Source organism: Benincasa hispida, chromosome 11, assembly GCF_027475165.1.
Source record: "Benincasa hispida cultivar pf3 chromosome 11, pf3_genome.v1.1, whole genome shotgun sequence".
Taxonomy (NCBI): domain Eukaryota; kingdom Viridiplantae; phylum Streptophyta; class Magnoliopsida; order Cucurbitales; family Cucurbitaceae; genus Benincasa; species Benincasa hispida.
This window is the reverse complement of record NC_143488.1, coordinates 54,248,776-54,271,946: the sequence shown is the minus strand read 5'-3', so window position 1 is coordinate 54,271,946 and position 23,171 is coordinate 54,248,776.

Below are 23,171 nucleotides of genomic sequence, written 5' to 3'. Positions count from 1 at the left end.
CGCCGTCGTCTCCTCGTCTCGTTCAGCCACCGCCGCCGCCGGTAATCTTCTCATTTTATTTTATCTTATATATTTATTTAAATCATTATTTCACATCCTTTTGTACAAATCATGCCCATTCAAATGTGTGTATCCATTTCTATTCGCGACTTTCAATTTAATCAAATTAGACCTCAACTTTGATAAATATTACAATTAATTAACCCACTAATAAAAAAAGACAATGTTAAAGATTATGTCAATTTTACTAGATTTCAATAATATCAACTTTGATACAAATTTTAAATTTTAATTAATGCACATATTTATCATCCAATATCGGTGCATGTCGCTTTTGTTAAGATCTCATCAATTTTGCATCATATATTTGTTTTACATTTCTCTGAAATTCTATAGAGTAATTTTATAACGAACATGTCATAATTCATTAGAGATAAACATTATTACATTCTTTTAAGTTTCAAGTTGATTACAACACTATCTTTATGTCTAAAAAATGATATGATATTGGTTATTTGGAGTCTAAGCATGCATGATTTAACATTTCGAACTTTCCTTGTAAGGAGAAAGAAAATTAGTACATAGATGCTATGTGCTATTTTTAGTATATGAACTTTTTTATGTTTATATGTTTGTGTCTAATAAATCTATAAATATAAAAAATATAAAATAAATCTTTAAACCTCCAATTTGGTACTTAATAGGTCCCTAATACATTTAATATTTTAAAAATGTTTAAAGAATCTACTAGACATAAAATTAAATTTTGTGTCTAATAGAAAATTGAACTTTAAATTTTGTGTCCAATAGGCTTGTAAATTTTAGAAGATGTTGAATAGATGAAAGGCCTATATTAGACACAAAATTGAAAGCTTGGAGACGTACTAAATAAAACATTTGAAAGTTGTTAGACAATTTAAACGGTTTAGGGACCTATTAGATAAAAAAAGTGCAAGGATTATGTGAGCCTTTGTTCATCATTTTTTTTTATAAGATAGTAAATAATAATAATAGTTTAATACTTTTTAAAAAAAATTGTTACATAACAATTTTTCATTGAGTAAGTGGGTTGCACTTAAAAAAAAAAAGATTAAAAATATATTGTAAAGATGATTAAAAATAGTAGTCTCAAAATATGTGTTTAGTTTGCCTTAAAAAATGAAAATTATGGAACTCACTATCAATAAAAAAAAGTCAAATTCCGTATTATAAATTAGTTAAAATTTTAAATACTCCGAACAAAGTTGGAAATTTTTAATCAAAGTTCATGCTTAATAAATACTTTGTACTTTGTCCTCTAATCCAGGTTATTATTTTGGATTACAAGTTGGTCAAAAAATATTTATTTTTAAGGATGAATAAAGAATGGATTAAACTAAGGAATAAGTTATCAGTGGAGTATAGAGAAGGAGTATCTCAGTTCTTAGATATGGCAAAGTTTTATGTTAATGATTCCGAACGAATAAGATGTCCATGAAAGAATTGTATGAATTCAATTTGGGAAAAGATAGATATTGTGGAACGACATCTGTGAAACAGTTTTGGGTAGACAATCCGGATATTCAAAAGGCCTAGGTTGGGGCCCTAAGCCTAAGTCAAGAAGGAGTAGCATCTCATCAATCTCGTCATCTACTCAAGGAACGGAGACGAGAATGGAGGAATTGAGAGCCAATTTCCAGCAATCTCAGTCGAGAATTAAGGAACTTGAAGACGTTAAAAAAAAAATGAAAGAGGATCATGCAAGACAAATGGAAGAAATGAAAAAAATGATTGAAGACAATGTACGATCACATAAAGGAGACCCATCAAATTAGGTATGATTACTACATTATTTAGTTATCTAATATGTTGCTATCCTGCAGTTATGGTAGCAAAGTAGTTATGTCTTAAGTAGCTTTGGCTATCCTGCAGTTATGGTAGCCAAACAACTGGATTTTGATGTGTTTTTTGTTGTTTTGTTGTGGCGGTGATGACATGCAGATATGCATGTCATCTTAGGCCTTTTACTTAGAATTTTGAAGGTTGTTAGGCAGAATATGCGTCGATCATGCTAGGAATTCATGAGAAAAAGAGTTTGCGTCGATCAACATGTCGAATCTCAGCTAACCCATTACTTGGCGTTAATTATGCGTTCAATGTTCTATTTTTGTAGCCAATGTAGGAAATGAATGCAAACATAGAAACCGGACCATCACATAGACGACCGCATGCGGAGAAACACTCCATCGCAAGGCAAACACATCAATCAATGCATGGATGTTGCGGTAACTAGCCGTATACGTCCATCGCATGGAAGTTGCGCTCGTCAAAGCGAATACGGTCATCGTGTAGAGTTGCGGTTTTAAGCAAATGCGGCCATTAAATGATTGCGGCTACGTGACAACGCATTCTAATGGGATCAATGCAAGGTTTGTGGAATGAACGCATCAACACATCTACCTCGAGAAAATCCAAAGCTAATGCTGACATTTCACCTACCGCGCCATTGGTGGTAGAGGTTCAGAAAGGACTGACGCGCAGTATGTCAGACTCAGAGTAGTCCAATTAATGCTATCGGCAGTCCAAACTCTATAAATAGAAGCTGATGAGAAAAATTCCAGATGATCCGGAGATTGTCCCTCAACCGAAGATTTTGCCCGCGATCCTACAAAATGCGTGAGAAGATGGCTGAGAGTTCTTCACCTCCTTCATCCATTTCGAGTGCCGACCAGAGATTTTGATCGGAGTTAGTTCTCGAGAGAGTCAGCTTCTCCGTTCATCCATGGCACCACTGACAGCCTTGACGCACATCCGCTGGAAGCAAAGTTTTGCTTCCAGTCGGTCATTTCTTTTCCTTTCTTTTTCTATATTGTATTGTTTGACATTTTGAATTAAGAAATTAATACAATGTGTTTTCAATGCATTTCTCTGTCCTTCGACTCCATCTCCATCTTCTTGCTTAGCATCTTTACTTTCATTGCAATACTTAGTGAGATTGCTTGGGTATTGCATACTTAGTCATGTGAATTAGAGATATGAAGCATGTAGCAACCCACCGAGAGGTATGCGTTGTGCGAGTATGTGAGTAATCTTCTTTGCTTAGTGTGAAGTTGCTGCAATGCCTGTCTATGGCCTAACACATTACTTGTCTATGAGTAAAGTCAACAATAATCAACTGCCCGAGAGGGTAAGTGGTTGGACGCATTAAGCAAAATATGCGTTGTTCACTGGGGATAGTAACAACCGTAGGTCAGCGAAGTTTATGCAATTGTCTTGTATTATGTATGCTTCATTCGTCCATTAGAGATACTCGAGAGGGTAGTCTAAGGACAAGATCTAGGCTTGGGAAGGTCAGGTCAGAATCTAGGCTTGGGAGAGCTAGATTAAAACACATAATGCCAGAGATAGGCGCTTAGGAATGAGCACTATTTGTGATTAACGCATTGCATGCATCCTAGAGATAGGATAGGATTGAATGTGGTCATCTTGCTTTCATGCATTTTGCATCATCGCATAGGACAAGAGTAGAGACTTAGAAATAAGCTCTATGGACACTTTGCATTCAACACATGCGTCCTAGAATTAGGAGCACCGCATTTCCATTGGAAAGTGACTTGCCATGTTTGGTTGTAACATGATCGCATAGTCTGACGCTGACTAAGGTTCCCTTGCGGTCACTTTTAAGGGTTGCAATGAAAACATCACCACATTTTATCTATTTTCCCATTCATTTATTTCATGTCAAGGTTTGTTGCATTTCTACCTTTTCATGCATATTCTCATTGCGTTGTCTATTAGATAGGAGTAGGAGTAGGATTAACGTAGCAACATCCCCTTCGTTCTTTTATTTATACCGCCGCATGCACAATCACCACAAACATATAGTTACAAGTTCCTGTGTTCGACCTCGAATTACCTGAGAAACTTGCGTTCATGTTATACTTGGCGTGAATGCAAGAAAACTTGTGGCAGGACGCATGGTCATTGCATACATTGTTGGATTCTAGACCTCATCTTATGAAATTTCATCTTATGAAAGTTCCTTCTACAACATTGTTTAGAATTGAGTTAAAAATCTTACCTTAAAACTTCATCTAAAAAATTCTCATGATTTGGCTGGAAACTACAAACCCTCGACACTGGCCCAGATTCACCCATGAATCTGTCCTTTCTACAAATCTTTAAGTTTTCAGCTCGATTCCTTTGGTGTTTCCTTCTGGCAAGCCTAGTTCATAAACTAAACTTACCTAACTTTCGGTTTCCTTTGGGATCATCTAAATAGCACGAGTAGATTGCCCGAAATGACCATTTAAAATCGGTCTATCTATTTATATTTAAGGCTGTGAGCAGCTATTAATTACCAAATTTCTACCTAGCCCACATTCATGGTCACTTGTATAAGCCCATCGCCAATCCTTAAGCCATCACTTAGACAGCCTTCACTCACCCTTGTCTAGCCATGCCATAACCTCAAGCCATGCCTTGGCTTGCACATCACGATCGCCTAGCCTCATCACACAGACCACAACTTAACCAATTTATCAATCTAATCACATTATTAAACATATTGAAGTAGGGAAAATAAAACTTAGGCTTTACACGTCCTATGCAATGGGTTTGTACAAGATCGGACCACGAAATTAGTCTCTCTTACTTTATAATGTTGTTTACTTTTTAAGACTAACTATTTCAAAGTGATGACCTAGGTAACTTGACATTAATTCTGAGGTAACTATGAACTCCTGATTATTCGGGATTATCTTTAGATTTGCATAGGTAAGGGTTGACTCAATAGCGCTAGCTCAATAAACCTTCATTTCAGAGGTAAGACCTGGTAGATAGCTGGGGATATAAAATGCAAGATGGAATTCACTCCTACCCTCTTTCAGGGATAGTAGAGAGGTTGTTTCCTTAAGTGCTGACTCTGGGTCTTGAATAAGGAACCCCACCCTCTCATTGCCCCGAGAGGACTCGGTTTGACGATTGGATCACAAACCAATTGTTCATTAAAGGATCAGGTGACTTAAGGAACAAGAGGTAATCGCGTGGGTAAAACAACTTTTTGATGCAGTCGTTATTACGAATAATCTGTGAAGGGTTAACTTTCTAATCATAGTTATATCGAGTGGATATAATATATCTATAGTAAGGGGAGTGCAACTCTGAGCTTTAGTGTAGTGACCCAGTAGTTAATGAATTAGAGTTAATTCGGTGTAAAGAGTTTAGCCAATTAATCTCGAATCGTTGGAGCCCATGATCTATAGGTCCATGAGGTCCCCCTACTACCTCATAAATGGATTAGCCTTAGAGTAGTGTGATAAGTTAATTTGAAATGTTCAAATTAGAATTGAAGGAATTACTAATCATACGTGATATAATTACGCGTTCAATTTTGGAATTAAATGGAATTGAAGAATCAATTAATATTTAAATATTAAATTCATGAATAGGGATTGATGATGGTGGAATTAGTGTTAGATTAATTTAGTATTTGATATTGAATTAATTAGAATTAATTAAATTGTTTAATTATTTATTTATTATTAATTTTCTTAGAAAATTAATTATTGAATTAATTTTGTAAAATCAATAAAAATTTCATTTTTGAAAACAAAATTGATTTTAGAAATCAATTTGGGAAATTCAAAAACTTGAAAAGATGGAAAATGAAAAAAGTGGGATTTCTCCTCTTTCCATTCCGAGTAGCTCACATATTCTCCACCATTTGCATTGAGTCAATTTTCCAAGCATGAAGTACAATTCATGCAGTAATCCTCTTTGTATGATAGTCTTTCAATAAATAGAGAAGATTGAAGTGGAAATCGGGCATGCAACTGATGCAACATATGAGTTTTTGATGTAAAACATAAAGTTGAAGAAGGTCTTCTTCCATGGTGCAGCAGTGATCTTCTTCTCCAAATTTCCTTTATTCAAGCTTAGTTTGAGTCCCACAACTCAATCTAAGGCACCAAGAGAATAGTAGTGAAGGCCTTGAGGTGGTTCAAAAGTTTATTTGGAGGAGATTTGCAGTTGGAATCGAGATTCAAGTAGTTTTACAAAGGTATTTTATGAAACTCTCTTAAAGTTTATGAGCATGTTTAATTTAAAGCCAAAATTAATGAATTAGAATGCTTATTGGCCCGTTTAGCTTCTGTTGTGTATTCTCTTATTCTAACATTCTGAACTCGGGTTGTTACAATAGACATGGTGTCACGCCCCTCCTAGTTGGGGTGTTAAAAAAACTTGATAATAAAAAAAAACTGATCAACTTAACCCAACACATGCAGTTTGGATTGAGTTATTAACTCATTTGGGTTGGGTTGGGTTTAAATAAATTAAAACTTTAACCCAAATCAACCTGAACTTCATATATATTAACTTTAAAATGTATATTTTTTTAACTTATGATACAAGTATATATACATATATTTATTTATTAATTAATTTTATTTTATTAGTTTTTGGATAATTTATTCTCCACAAACTCCTAAAAATAGTTTTTTTAGTATTTGGAAAGAAATTTTTCATTAAATAAATTGAAATTGAGTTTTATTCTTAATTCAATATATGAAAATAATCAAATCAAATTTCTATATATTAACATTTTACTTCTTTTTAGAATTAAAATTTCAATAAATGACCCAAGTAACCCAAACCACCCCTACTCAAACTTCCATGGTTGAGTTGAGAGTTATTTGGGTTGAAGAAATTTATAACCCGAATAATTGGATTGGGTTTAACAAGTCCTTCAACCCTACCCAACCCACGAACACCCCTACCTCCTAAATTACCTTCTTAACCTAGAAGGTGATGTGAAGATGCAACTATCAACCCTTTTATGATATTTATCATCCACATGAACTTACTTTACTTGGTAACTCTTTATACATATCAATAAATAATACATGACTTAATCATTTCAACATAAGATAGGTTACTTCACCTAAATATAACAATCTTTTACATCATTAACAACAACAGAATTTAGAAACTTCAACATGAAAAAATCAACTTCTCATAACCCTAATCCACACCATTCAGCTATGAACGTCTATAAAAAAGTCATAACTATCCCGTCTCTATCACATACAAAGTCAATACGACCGAGCATATCTCCTCTCTCAACTCTATATATAAATATGTCTGCATGACCACCCATAACATTAGACATCTATAAAAGAATCAACATTAACTTACGTTAAAGGCAATGGAAAATGCAGTGGTAGATTATGACTTCAGTTGCCACTTGAAACTCAGTCGCTATTTTTTTTTTTTTTTTTTTGGGGGGGGGGGGGGGGGGGGGAAGAATAAACTGGGAAGCCCAATAAGTGGTAAATTTATAATAACATACGTTTTCTCTTTCTAAAACATCAATGGAAATCATTAAACATTTTTTAAGCTAATGACATTTTAAATCACATGTACTCATGGGGATCACCTCAAAACCTTTAGAAGTCGCATACTTCATTTAAAGAGCATTTAGAAATAAAACAATCCTTCAAGGCATATAAACTCATAAAGTGGCATGATCACCTTTCATAATTATATGTTCTTGTAAAACACACATGAGTTGCTAAAAAAACTATCTCCCACATGTACTCATATCTCTTAACAACCACAAGGTCAAATGTTCATATAGACATATATCCTATTCTCTCGTCATAGGCTTAGAAACTAGATCTGAAGATCCTCTGACCATCCCATGCGAGGTTTCTTCCACAAGCTTAGAAACTAGATCCAAAGATCTTCTGACCATTCCATGTGACGTTCTACCACATGCTTAGAAACTAGATTTGAAGATTCTCTATCTATTTGTGTGATACTACGCAATCACACTCTTGGGTACAAACCAATGAATAAAATCACTTTTCCTCATAAGCATCATACACATCTTCCATAGACCTTAAAACAGTTCATTACCATATTTTTATCAAATCTATCATCAACACAATAGCTTTTAAAATCACATAAGTCATGCTTAAATCATTGGAGTTCAATCACATTTTTAAATCACAGGAAGTTCATGGAAACCAGGAGTCATTATTTAAAACATTTTTAACACATGGTTTCTCAAAAACTGATCATGCTAGTAGCCCAAACATGGTCTATAATCACCAAGTCATTCCCTAGAGGTTCGCTAAATTCCATCAAGCCCTAATTTATCCGTTATCTTAAGTATATTCACCTTAAACCTCCATTAACCCCTAATTACTTCCCATTTAGGAGTTTTGCATATTAATCCCTAAATTATTTTAAAATATCTTAAAACTACCTTAATATCCAAATTTATTCAAGTTAGGGCTAAAATATAAAAAAAAACCCAATTGGCCTTAAATTTTACTCACCAACACCAAAATAGACCAAACATGTAAATGACACCAAATGGAGGCTAAAGGCATGCCATAGGCAGCAATGTAGGCAGCAGAATGAGCAGCAGGTTGTGCTCAAGGCAGGTAGATGCATATTGATCGGTGTGCTGCATATTGATCGTTAGGTGTTGGATGGTCACACAGTGTCACAATCGCACTTTCGAAAGTCTCACTTAGCGATTGTGTGGCACTTGTTTCCGCTCACAAACAAGTCAGCCAATTCGAATATGGAACGCTGATGGCACACCTTATTCCTCTTGCAACCTCTACCCAAGTCTTAGAGAAAACAGTTTTAGAAAACGAGTTTGGAGAAAAAGCTTTTTTAGAAAACGAGTTTGGAGAAAAAGCTTTTCACAAACGTTTGAATGTATGAACAGAGAAGAGAAAGATTGTAGTAGGCTAGAAAGTACTAAGCAACAACAATGACTTTATAGCATACCACTCCGAGTATGGGGAAGTGATGATTAGTCTTATCCCTATATAGTGCATTCTGAACAAAAAGCCAACTAACACCTTTGCATATGCAAAAGGGCGAGCGGTCACTTACAACAAAAAGTACAAGGAAAGGAAACTAACTTAACTAGTGAAAAACATAACATGAAAGCATGACAAAAATGGGTCGGATGGGCATGCGATCGTGGGAAGCAGGCCTTGGATAAGCATTATCGTGACATTCTCCCCCACTTAATTGGTTGACGTCCCCATCATTCAACTCTGCTCAAACTCAATGATCATTGGAGCAACATTCTTCAGGTCTTCTACGCGTTCCCAACTGATTTCTTCGTCAGAGAGGTCTTTTCCATTTCAACAAGAACTTTGTCAATTCTCGTCTTGGTCTTCCAATACGGTGTGTACGTTTATCCAGAATTCACACGACTTCCTTCCTTCTCAGTTGAATTCTTCATCGTGACGGGTGGACGTATCAACATGTTACGCTACTCCTCATCAGGGTCGAGGTGACAAGGCTTCAGTATACTCATGTAGATGACAGGATGGATCTTCATCCACGAGGGTAATTGGACCCTATACGAGGTTTTTTCGACCTTCTCAATCACCTCCACTGGCCCTTCATATTTTCATACGAGGCATTGGTCTCTCTGGCCCCAAAAACAAAATTGTTCTGGGTGTAACTTGATCAGAACTTTGTCCATAGCTTGAAACTCGAGGGGTCTGTGCTTCTTATCAGCCTACTTTTTCATTCTCCTTGATGCTTTCTCTAGGTAGGCATGTGCTATCTCAGAGGTTTGGCTCCACTCTTTGGTGAAATTATGCATCCGAGGGCTTTTACCTGCATAGAGGTGGTCCACCAGGTGTGGCATGGGTGGCTGTTTGCCACATACTATCTCGAAGAGCGTCTTTCTAGTTGAGGAGCTTTGCTGACTGTTAAAGCTAAATTGAGCAATATCTAACAACTGGACCCAATTCTTTTGTCTAGCGTCGATAAAGTGATGCAGATATTCTTCAAGTATGCTGTTAAAGCGGTCAGTCTGGCTGTCTGTTTGAGGATGGTAGCTGGAAGAAATATTTAGCATAGGTCCCAATATCTTGAACAATTCCATCTAAAAGGTTCCAGTGAATCTCCCGTCATGATCACTAACGATGCTCGCAGAAACGCCTCATAGTTTCACAATGTGTTTGAAGAACAATTGGGCAGTCATCACAGTCGTACACATCTTTGGCATTAGGATAAATGTGGCATATTTTGAGGATCAGTCGATGCTAACAAGGATGATTCAAACTCTCAAACTTTGGGCAGGTGGGTGATGAAGTCGAGGGATACACTCTCCTACGGTCTAAAGGGCACAGGTAGAGGCTCCAACAAACTCGTTAATTTCGCCCTTTCGACTTTGTCTTGCTGGAAGACAAGGCAAGTCTTGGTAAATTGCATGACATTGTCTTGAAGGCTCGGCCAATAGTAACCTTGTTTTAACAGGGCATAAGTTCTCTGCCAACCATTGTGTCTTGCCCATGGTGTGTCATGACACTCTTTCATTATTGCTCTTCGTAGCTCCCTAAATCGGGGAATGTAAAGGCGATTACCCTTGGTGTAGAGTAAGTCGTTCCCAACCTAAAACTGGTTTGTCTTCCCTTCTTTAGCCAACTGCATAATGGATTGAGCCTATGTGTCATTTGCCAAGTGCGCCTTGATAGTTTCACGCACTGTTCCACTCAATGTTCTTGCCATCGTGCCTGCTTTGACGACAATTTTGGCTAGTTGAAAAAGTAGCAAATGCAGCTATTGTCTGTCTTGACCACGAACTTCAGCCTTAAGAGATTGTTTTCAAGCCCTCAGGCAATGAACTATTGTCAACATCTCTTTTTGGAAGCTGCATACCTCCGTTCGGCATCATTAAGTTTTCTACTCTCATACACAATGGGGTGTCCATCTTGAAGGAGAACACCACGCAATGCAAAGTCAGAAGCATCTGTCTCAACTTCAAAAGATTTGGACTGTCAACAATTCCGAGGACCGGTCCTTCAATCATCACTTTCTTCAAGCCCTTGAAGGTGGCTTGACATTCAGGAGTCCCACTTCAATAATTATCCTTCTTCAGCAACTCAGTCAATGGTCCTGCTCTTCTGGGAAATCCTTATACGTACCGCCTATAGTAGTTGGCTAGTCTAAGGAAGGATCATAATTCTGTCACGGATGTTGGCACCTTCCAATCTTGGATAGCAGACATCTTACCCTTTTCCATGCCTATTCGACCACACTCAATCACGGGACCAAGGAAATTTATACACTCTTGAGCAAATGAGCACTTCTCTCTCTTTATGTATAATTAGTTCCTCCTCAACTTTTTGAAGACTAATTAGAGATGATACTAGTGATCTTCCATTGAGGCACTATAGACCACGATATCGTTCAGATATACCAAGACAAATTTATCGAGGTATTCATGAAACACCTGATTCATCAGAGTACAAAAAGTTGTCAGAGAATTGGTGAGGCCAAAAGGCATCACGAGAAATTCAAAGGCCCCATACCTTGTAACGTAGGTCATCTTTGGTTCGTCCTTTTCAACAATTCGAACCTGATAGTACCCCATCCATAGGTCTAATTTCGAGAAATATCTGGCACTGTGAAGCCAGTCAAATAAGTCTGTGATGATGGGAAGGGGGTACTTGTTATGAATAGTGAGATTATTCAAAGCTCGATAGTCGATGCATAGCCGAAGGCTTCTGTCCTTCTTCTTTTGAAACAAGCTGAGGCCCAATAGGGGACTTTTGCTAGTCTAATAGACCCTGCATCCAACAAATCGTCTAATTGCTTTTGGAGTTCGGCCAACTCTGGTGGAGCCATACGATATGCATTTTTGGCGGGCAATTTCGCCCTTGGTAGTAGTTCGATTTCATGGTCGCAAACATTTGGGCAAACTATCTGGCATGACATCACGACACTCTTCCAAGACACAAGATGTCGCGAGGGACTTTCTCTTCTACAGTCTCAACCGACTCAATCGAAATGACCATGAACGTGGGTTCATCATGGGCAAGGCACCTTTTCAGTTGGAGGGTCGCAGAGTTCATAGCTTTCATGTTTCTGGTGTCTTTTTCCCAAGTTAAGTTCAAAGGACTGGCGTCTGTTTTAGTCATGAAGTTGTGGGTTGCCCCAAAGTCAACCATGGTGTTCTTAGCCGAACTCTGGTTGACCCAAACATCCACATACATGAGTTCTTTCTCCAATGGTTCCTTCATCTCTTCCATCTTCTTCTAGAGTGCAGACAAGAATTTTAATGCTCTCATCCTAGGATTGTCATTCTCTACGGTCGATTCAGTTTCAGGTTCGCCACTTTCAGCCTTGTCTTTCAAGCTTGAGGGTAATGTGGCTTAGAAGGCATTAAAGGCAATTCAATTCGAGCATTCACCCACTCTGTGTGGTCCTCTACATATGTAACAGGATGGTGGACAATTGTAGTTGTTATACTGCTGTGGTGGCCCTCGCCAATTATTCCTTAATTTTTATTAGAAGGGCTTACGGTCCCCACTAGTGTTCTTGTCTCCTCCCCCAGGTCTAGGAGGGCTTGAATGACTGTCTCTTTTTCCTCATTTGAGGAAGTTGGTTGCTTTCTCACTTCTTGAAAGTTTGTACTGAGGTCATATAATTGTTCCGTTGTCGTATAGTCTGAAGGGAGATATTGCACTCACTGTTCATACAACTTCGTCTTTGCTCATAGTTTTAACCCTTTGACAAAACAGAAAACTTTGTCTTTCTTGGACATGTCACGTATGTCTAACATAAGTCCCGTAAATTGCTTCACATAATCGCGAATGTTGCCTGCATGTTTTAATTCTCAGAGTTTTCGTCGGGCCAAAATCTCGACGTTCTCAGGAAAAAACTGCGAACAAAGTTCTTGTTTCAATTTATCCCAGGTATCTATCATACAATGCCCTTCTTGCATGTCCATAAATTGTGATCTCCATCGCAATTTTGTATCTTCAGCCAGATGCATGGTTGTTAGCATGACTCTTGATTCCTCTGTCATAGTGCTTGTCGCTTTGAAGTATTGCTCAAGGTCAAAGATAAAATTCTCTAAGGCCTTCGCATCCTGCACCCCACAGAAGGGTTTTAGTTCCCTACAGCTCAGATAGTGAGATTCACCTTCGAACTCACATCCGCAATCTAGTCTCTAATGACGTCAAGGGCCGATCGAAAATCATCTGATGATCAGTTACCATCTAAATTATTGCTTTTTGGGAGTCGACCAACTCTTCGACGAGCTCCTCTGTATGGGCAACAGAGCACGTTGAGCTATCCCCATGCTCAAAGCTTTTGGATTGGGCATGTGATCATGGGTAACAGGCCCTGGACAAGCTTGACCGTGACACACAGTACGTGTTAAGCGCTGGAAAATGCATGCGGCATAGAACGCAAAGGATGCACGAACCAGCATGGCCTATACGAGGAATCGCGTGGAGCACCTGCTGTGATGCGAGCATTGGTTTGGTGATTGCCTATGAGCAATGTGCGCAAGGGTTGGGTGATGGGTAGCAGATCTTCTTCTTCCTTTAGCCCGACACTCCTCTGTTTCTTCTCTTGTTCGTCGGCGACTGATTTCATGCAAATTTCTTCAAATTAAGCCCATGTAACTTCAAATAACTCACATAGAACTCTTAGAAAACCTTCAAATTTGGAACCACAACAACTCCTCAATAGCTCACAATCACATCAAAATTCCAGGTTGCTCTGTTTTCATGAATTTTCTGACCAGCTTCTGTTCTTCTTCAAATTCACAGCCTTCTCGATCATAATTTCTCTAAACAACCCAAGAGCCTTTTCTCCTCTCATCTTTCTCCCATTTGTCTACAGATTTTTCATGGTTTGCATGAAGAAAATGGCAACACTGACTCAATTTTTCTTCTGTTTATATAACAGTCGACCAACCTCTTTTTCAGCCCGAAAATACTTTTCGACTCCTACTTAGTATTCCTCTTCGTGGCTCATTTTTTTTCCATCCATTACTTCACTTTGAAATATTAGAAGGAAATACTTAACAACTTTATCCCAATACCTCGCTCAAAAACTTTCCTTAATTCCCTTAAGATTTCCAATCAATTTCATCTTTTAGTAATACCTAAACATATACAAACTTATCTTTATAATTCTCTTATATATATATATATATATAGAGGTTAAGTTATAAAAAATGACTTTGAACTTTACCTTTGTGTCAAAAATGTCACTGGAGTTTCAAAAGTTTCAAAAATATCCTTAAACTTTAAAAAAGAGTTCACAAAATACCCTTGCCGTTAGTTTTGGATAGAAACCGTTAAAGTTTTGTTTAAAAAATACCCTTAACTTAATAAAATTTCAAAAATACGTCCACCGTTAGTATTTGAACAAAAATCATTAATTTCTCGTGACAAAAATGAATTTTAAAAAATTAAAAAATACTTCTACTGATCATTTTTTTTTAAAGTTTTCTTAGGTCTGAAAAGAACCAATTTTAAAATAAATTATAAAGATATTCTCATTTTTTTCATATAAGTACTCTCATATTTCTCTTAATTTTTCAATTATTCGCTTAGACCAATTTTTCAACGATCAAAATTTTAAGTTGAAACATAAAATACTACAAAATTTCACAAAATTCCAAAATCAAAATCTCATCTTTAAACATACAAAAACAATAAATAGTCAAATAAAAAAAATATCAGCCTTATTATGTTGGTTCTTAGGAATTTAATATTTATTTTAGTTCTTAGATAGGTTATCGAGTAAAAGAAGTTATCGAAACGTTCTAGAGGCAATTTGGGCTTAAATGGAGCAATTAGCAACAACAGGAGGCAAAACAGTGAAATTGAGCAAGGAGAGGTACAACGTTGTGCATGCACTTCGACACTTGTGTCCCGCGCCATTCACAAAGACAATCTACTAGGCAAGCATTGCAGTGCTACCCTACGGCGTCACAGCGCGCTCTCCATTTGATATGCGTGTATGAAGATGCACTCCTTCTAATGTGCTCTTCGAAACGCTTTGTGAGGGGGCCTTCAGCGTCGCAGTGTTTTGAAATGTTTTGGTTGTTGAGAAAATTGGTGTAAGCTAAGAATTGGAAAAGTAAGAGAAATATGAGATTACCTATATGTATGATAAATAGCTAGATGCTTTTTTTATTTGACTATTTATCGTTTTGGTATGTTTCAAGAGAAGATTTTGATTTTGTAATTTTGTAAAATTTTGTGATTTTTGTTTTAATTTAAAATTTTGGTTTTTATTTAGTTATTGAGGAAATTGATGTAAGCTAAGAATTGGAAAAGTAAGAGAAATATAAGAGTATTTATAAGGAAAAATGAGGTTATCTATATAATTTATTTTAAAATGGGTTCTTTTCAAACTTAAGAAAATTTCAAACAAATTAATTAGTAGGAGCATTTTTTTTTTTTTTTAAATTTTGAAAGTCATTTTTTTCATGAGGAATTAACGGTTTTTGTTCAAATGCTAATGATGGAGGTATTTTTTAAAAAACTTTTTTATTAAGTTAAGGATATTTTTAAAACGTTTTGAAAGTTCATGGGTATTTTTGAAACAAAACTTGTTTCCATCAAATTAAAACTAAGGGCAAGGGTAGTGTTTGAACTCTTTTTTTAAAGTTTAAAGATGTTTTTGAAACTTTTAAAACTTCAGGGGCATTTTCTACACAAAGTGTAAAGTTCAGGGGTCTTTTTTATAAATTAACATATATATATACTTCTATTTTATTCAATTCTATTCCTATTTGTTATTATTAGTATTATTTTTTTATATATATTTTTTATATTTATATAAATACTTTTGTTTTCTCTTGATAAATATTTCTTTCCTTCCTTATTAATTTAATTAAATCTATCTTAGATCACTTAGGGCTCGTTTGATAACGTTCCCGTTTCCTGTTTCCTATTTTTAGTTCCCTGTTTCTTGTTTCCTATTTCCTCTTTTTTAGAACAAGAAACATGAATATATTTGATAACATTCATGTTTCCTGTTTCTTGGAAAAAAAGAAACAAGAATAGAAACTTGTTTGATAACTATTTCTTGTTTCTCATTTTTTGTATTTTTTTCCCTTATATTTTTCCATATTTTATAGTTTAAATATAATCTAGTCATATAAAATAAAAAAATATATAGCATGCATTAAAGTATAAAAAATAGTTATCAAATATTTAAACTTTCGAATTCACATAAGTCCCAATATAAAATTAATATCGATAATACAATTATTTCTATCATTCATATGGTGCTAAATTTGATTTGTAATATTATTTCTCACTCAAGTCATTAGTTTTAAATTTTAAATGATGTAATCTCAAATCAAACTCAATTATATTATTATATAAATGTCGTGGTTGTAAAAATATTAAAAGGAACCTATATAAATATCTTAGTAAACAAAATGTATATTATTATAAGATTAAAATTGGTTTCGTATGTCAGAAAAATAAACAAATGAATTAAAAATATATATATAATGCATTTTGCAAAATTTAAAATTCAAAATTCAAAAAAAATATTTATATATACATATTCAAAAGGAAAATTATTTATATATACATGTGGAACGTCTGAAAATTGTTGGAAATGGCAGGGCCTTCAGAACGATGAACTATAAACCGTCAAGGCACAACGGTCAAGCGAAGAACAAAACCTGCAAAACAGAAACTCGTTATAGGCTGAGTCGCGGAGCTCACTCTCTTTAAGACGTTTCGTGACTTTGCCCAAGTGTACAAACAGGTCTGAAAATTACCATGTCATCCCCAGGATAAAATAGTCAAATGAAAGCCGATCGGAAATGCATCATTACCGATTGGAATGTACACCCTTTCTAAACTCACTACTCTGAAAGCTAAGATGGAGGAGGAGAGAAAAATGAAGTGGGAATTAAGAAAATGAATTTTGTGTATCACAAACTGCTGAATGCCTCGCTTTTTGTAGGCATTCAGTGTCGAAACGGACCATTTTAAATATAACGGGCCGTTTTAAATATAATCAACGGACCGTTTTAAAATTAATTAATAGACCATTTTAAAAAAAATCAATGGATCGTTTTAAATATAAATTTGCACCCAACAATTTTTATTGTTTTGTCCTCATTTTCTGCTCACTCTATTACAAACAGTTTCATCTCTATTTTAGGGTTCATGAGAGATTTCTTTTCTACTGGGAACTAGAAAGGGTTTAATTGAAAAATTTTCTACTATATGGTACACTGTGGAAGAACTATTTCATTTAAAGAAAAAAAATTCCGAAGGATCATAAAAGTACAGATTAATAGATCTTTTTTAGAGGAACAATGGACCATCTTGCAGGCTAGAAATAGTTTTTGACAAATTGTAGGTATGAATTTGACAAATTTGTATCAACTCCGTAGAGCTTTGAAGATCTCCTTCGCTGATCACCTTTGAGCGAGCAACTTCGACGACTAACTGAAGGCTTCGACAGCTACCTTCAACGAAAAATTCGAAAATCAACTCTAATACCACCTTTATGTGACTAACTTTAAGCTCCGACAATCACCTCCGACTACAATCTCAGCGAAAATCATCTTCGATGATCAACTTCGATGACCACTTTCGTCCGACCAACTCCGGGATTCGAAAACCACCTCTGATGATGAACTTCGACAACCAACTCCAATACACCTTCATGTGACCAACTTCAGGCTCTGACAACCACCTCCGACTAAAAACTCCAACAAAAAATCATCTTCGATAATCAACTTCGACAAACATTTTCGACTATTATAAGACTGATGAGTATTAAAGGTAGGGTTGTTGATTATATAAAAAAATATATTAATTTGTTTACATTAAATGAAATATTTATACGTAATGAATTCACATATCAAATGAGTGTTATGAATATTTAGACGAAAAGTATGTATGTAGTTGAAAAGTAATTAACATATAACAAAAAAAAAAAAAAACCATAAAATGAAATTTTTTTTACTATAACATTTTCCAACAAGAATTAGTTAAAAATAGAGATTTGTTCTCTCATGATCCTTCAAATTTAGAGGAAATGAGAGTGAAATTGTTGAAGAAATGTAGTTGTTACAATGGTGGGAGAGATTTAATTAAAAAAAAATCATGACACAGTAAAAATATAGAACCACAATAGGGAGAAGAAGAAAAAGAAGAAGATAATAATGAAATTCATAGAGAAAAATTAGCTAGAATCAAAAGTTTTGATTTCGCTTTGGTCATTTTATTTAACCATATTTCTGTAAGAAATGTAATGAATTAATTGTTATTCATTGTCCAAAAAAGAAAGAAAGAAAGAAAAGTTTTAAACATTAAAAGAAAAAATTGCAATCCATATCCATATTTTATTTAAACAAAGATGGGTAGAATTATTCAATAAAAAAGTTGCAAAATAAAATAGTAATCATAAAAACATATTATTTAGAGTTCAAAAAACTACATCAGATACCTAGACATATGAACTCAACTCTACACCCCAAATACAAACATATGAATTTAGACTAAATAACTCTGCACACCAAACACAGACATATGAACTCCACACCCAAATAGCCCTTAAGAGTAATGTTAGAAATCTACAACGTGAGGCAAAATTATTCTTTATCAATTCACATAAACTTCCTAGAAAATTAAGAATAATCAACCCTAATCATATCTCCCACCAATCTTTAATCAACACTACAATGCTTGTACAATTTATAGTAAAATCTAAGTGTCACATCAAGAATATTACACAAATAGCAACACTACTCTTTTAAAAAATATCAGTTATCTTATGGAATTAAATATTATCATTGGCTAATCTTCAAACCATTCACATATTGTAATGAACATTAAGAGTAGACATCTTAAAAAATGTTTCTAGGAATTCGAAAAAATTGTATAAATTCCATGGAGATTTCAAAATCATATCCGCTAATCTTCCACCTCTAGAACACTAATCAATTATTAGATCAACCCAAGAAGTAGGTTAGAAATCTACAACATGAAGCACAATCATCCCTTACCAAGATATGGACGTCCTAGAGAATTGAAAATTATCACCCACTGATCTTCAATCAACTCTACATGGCTCATACAACTTTATTTCGAAAATGATATGAAACTTTTCATTAAGAAAATAAAAAAGGATTAGAACAATCATCCCACCAATCTTCGAGCTCTAGAACACTCATCAATTATGAGAGCAACCTTAGGAGTCGGTTACAAGTCTACAACATGAGGCACCATCATCGCTTACCAATTGGGTAATACACTTTCTAAAGAACTGAATATTATCTCCTACTAATCTTCAAGCAATCCTATAAGGCTCGTACAAATTGGGATCAATCCAAAGTGTTAGGTCTACACATATGGCAAGACTACTCTTTCTAAATGATATTTACTCTCTTAAGGAATTGAATATTATCTTATGTTAATCTTCAAACGGCCGCTCACATAAAGTTAGACATCTTGATATGACAAATGATTCTGGAAAAGAGAAAATTATACAAATTCCATGACGATTTGAAGATCATCTCCCACTAATCTTCAAGCCCCTAGAACAATTATCAATTATCAGAGAACCCTAAGACTAGGTTAGAAATCTACAACATGAAGCAAAGTCATCCCTTACCTCCTGAGATATGGACTTCTTAGGGAATTGAAGATCATCTCCTGCTAATCTTCAACTAACCCTAATTGTACAATTTGAGATCAATCCAAAGTGTTACGTTAAGAATATTACACAATTGGCAACACTATTCTTTTCAAATGATATGAATTTTCTTAAAAGATGTTTGTTTCAAGGGTTTGGCTTGGGATTGGTTAGGAATCCTAAGCCCAACCCTTATTTGGAGTAAGGGATTAGGAAGCCAAGGCTTCCTACCCTCTTTCCCATGGGTTTGAATAGTAAACACTATTCAAACTCATGTGTTACACTTTTTTTTTTATAATTTAATTTAGAAAGTTCTTCGGGCAACTTCTAGATACCACTTCTGATGACCGCAGTCGGCCAACTTTGATTGCCATCTTTGACAACCTCAGGTCGCCACTTCCGACGATCTTACCAGTGAACTTCTGACCACCGACTAACCTTGAAAAACATTAACAAAAGACTTTTACTTTATAACAAACCAAACAAACTTGTACATAAAAAAAACTTCTAACAAAGAATTGTCAAACATATGTGTGTTTTTATTTTATGGAATTTTTATCAAAAGTGTTTCAATGAAAATGAATTTTTTGAAAAATATATATTTTTTTTCTAAGTCGTTCCAAATAAGCCCTTAATTTAACTACAATAATGTTTTTTAAAATACACTTTTTTTTCTAATTCTTTTTTCTTTTGGAGTTGTTTTTTTTAATTATTATTATTTATTAGATAATATTCTTTAATTCTCTCTCTTCTATTCTTTGTTTAACATTAATGTTTCCTTCATTTTAGATTTCATTTATTTTCTTATATTTTTCCTATCTGAAAATCGATCACCTATCTATAAGTTTTTTATTTGTATAGATTTTGAATTAGAAAGTTCATAATCACAAGAAACTTCCTTTATATGCTTCTTTTTATATTAGTATTATTATTATATTTTTTTATAAGGTGAAATTAGGTATATTTATTTACACAATATGTGTAGAAATCCCTAATTTAAATTTGTTAAAGTGACAAAAGTTTATTATGAAATTTTAATTCAAAACCTAATAAAATCAAAATATCAAATTATTGAAATAATAAATTAAATAAAATTATAATATTTATCAAATATCTATTTCAAAATTAAAAAAAAAAATAAATATTCTTCTAAATTTTTAGTTTATTATAAACTTAACTATTTTAAAATAATTAAGATGACAAATTTAACCATTGTTTAGATACAAGAAAATATTTCACAAACTCAAGATTTATAAATCTACATTTCATTCCAAGACTTCCTAAGCCTGCACTCCAAACACATGTTTTTTAAACTCAGACTTTCAAAAGCTATGCTCCAAACACAGTTTTCTTAAACCCAGATTACCTAAGCCTTCCAGTCTAACACTAGACTTAACATTCCAAGCTAACATTCCAAACCTACACGCCAAATGCCCCCTTAAGAAATTGAATTTATCTTTTACTAATCTTCAAATGGTCACTCACATATGTTGGTGAACATTAAGGTTAGACATCTCTTGATGAGCAAAAATGATTGAAAAATTTATAAATTCATAAAAATTTGAAGATCATCTCCCACTAATCTTCAAACCCTAGAACACTCATCAATCGTTAGTGCAAACCTGAGATATGGCTTATACATTTTTTTATAGAAAATATACGAAACTTTTCATTAAAGAAATAAAAATAATAATAAAAAAAAAGGCTTGGACAATCAACCTGTCAACCTTCAAACTCTAGAAAACTCATCAATTATGAGAGCAACGAGTAGGTTAACCCTTACCAATTGAGATATAAACTTCCAAGAGAATTGAAGATTATCTTTCACTAATCTTCAATCAACTCTCTAAGGTCGTACAATTTGGGATCAATCAAAAGTGTTCGGGCAAGAATACTACACAACTGGCAACACTACTCTATTCCCAAATGATATGAATTCTCTTAAGGAATTAAATATTATCTTCCGCTAATTTTCAGACGGCTCCACTCAAATATTGTAATGAACAATAAGAGTTAGGTTAGACATCTTGATTTACAAAAAAGATTCAAGAAATTTGACATACTTGTACAAATTCCATAGAGATTTGAAAAAACCTAATACGTATATCTGGTGGCATCAAATGCTTTGCAAAAATAAGAAAATTTGGAAAATGGAGATGCTAAGGGTCCTATGGTCGCTTTTATTCAATTTTTTTAGCCCGAGCAAATGTGTTTATTTGACTGTGAGCTTAGAAAGGGGGATGTTGGGCTAGTGCGTTTTGAATTGCCTATGCATTTTAGTAAAATGGAAGTGATTTTGTATATCAAATACCATGGATGCTCACTTTTGCTTGGGCACTTGTTGTAAAAGGTAACTCAAATTTCTAGTGCTTGTTGTTCAAGGTCTTCCTCTTGATGATCGCCCTGATCATCATCATCGCTTACAATCCCATCCACTTCTTCTAGATGGTCTAAGTGACCATCGAAAATGGCGATAACGGTCTTGTTGATAGGGCCTTTAGGACCAGCTCTCTTCTCTCTTAGACGTATCTCGACTTTGGCCCTATGGTAGAGCTCTGTGATAAAAAAGGGAAGCCAAGTCCTCCAGTCGTCGAGCAATGTACAACACGTCACATCGAGGCATTAATGACTCTACCAGCTTCGACTATTTAGGACGTACAGAAGGCATAGAGTAATTTTGCCCTATCTTTCGTCACATCGGCTAGGCAGGTAACTGATAGCTGGTAGAAATACAAACTATTGTAGCATTTTATTTAGAATTAAGAGGACTAACAAGCAGAATATGCGTTGATAATACTAAGAATTCATGTGAAAAATGAGCTTGCATCGATCAGCACTAAAAATCTTTGCTAACCCAATATTATGCGTTACTCTATGTCAAAATGTCTATTTTTGTAGTTATCGTAGGAATCGATCGCATGCGTTGAATCCTATACTATCGCAAAGTTGATCGCATGCATTCATCACATGGATGTTGCGGCTACAAAGTAATAACCGTGATAGAGGGTTGATAGCAAGGTAAGTGGAATGCGTTGGTACTTTGGAAAAACAAGCATGAATGCATACCCTTGGGAGTATCAAAAGGATAAGATGATGTTGACATTTCACCTACCGCGTCAGAAGTGGCAATGATTCAGAGCGGGACGACCAATGCTATCGGTGTTTGAGCTCTATAAATAGAACCTTAAATCCCAAATTCAAGGCATCCAAGCTTCTATCTTAAGTCAAATCCTTGTGATTACAAATGAGAGCATGAGCAAGATTTTCTTTGAGGATTCCTCACCTCCACAGCCCATTCCGAGTGACGACCGAAATTTCGTCGGAGATAGAGCTCAAGAGAGACTACTCCACCACCCATCCATGGCACCATCAGTAGCCTTGACGTACATCTGATGGAAGCAAGAGATTGCCTACATCTAGCCCTCCATCTTTCTTCTTATCTCTATATTGTATTATATTTTGGCTTAAGATATTAATACATTTTGTAATCAATGCATCTATTTAGTTCCTTCAACACCATTTTCATCATCTTCTTCTTCTTTATCATCTTTTACTTTAATTGCAGAGAGTTAAGTGTAGATTGCAAGAGTTATCGAATGCTCAATCATGCGGCATAGAGATATGATGCATATAGCAACCCACCGAGAGGTGTACGTTGTGTGAGTATAAGGAGTTAATCCTCTTTGCTTAGTGCGAGGCTATCACAATGCTTGTCTATAAGCTGGTAA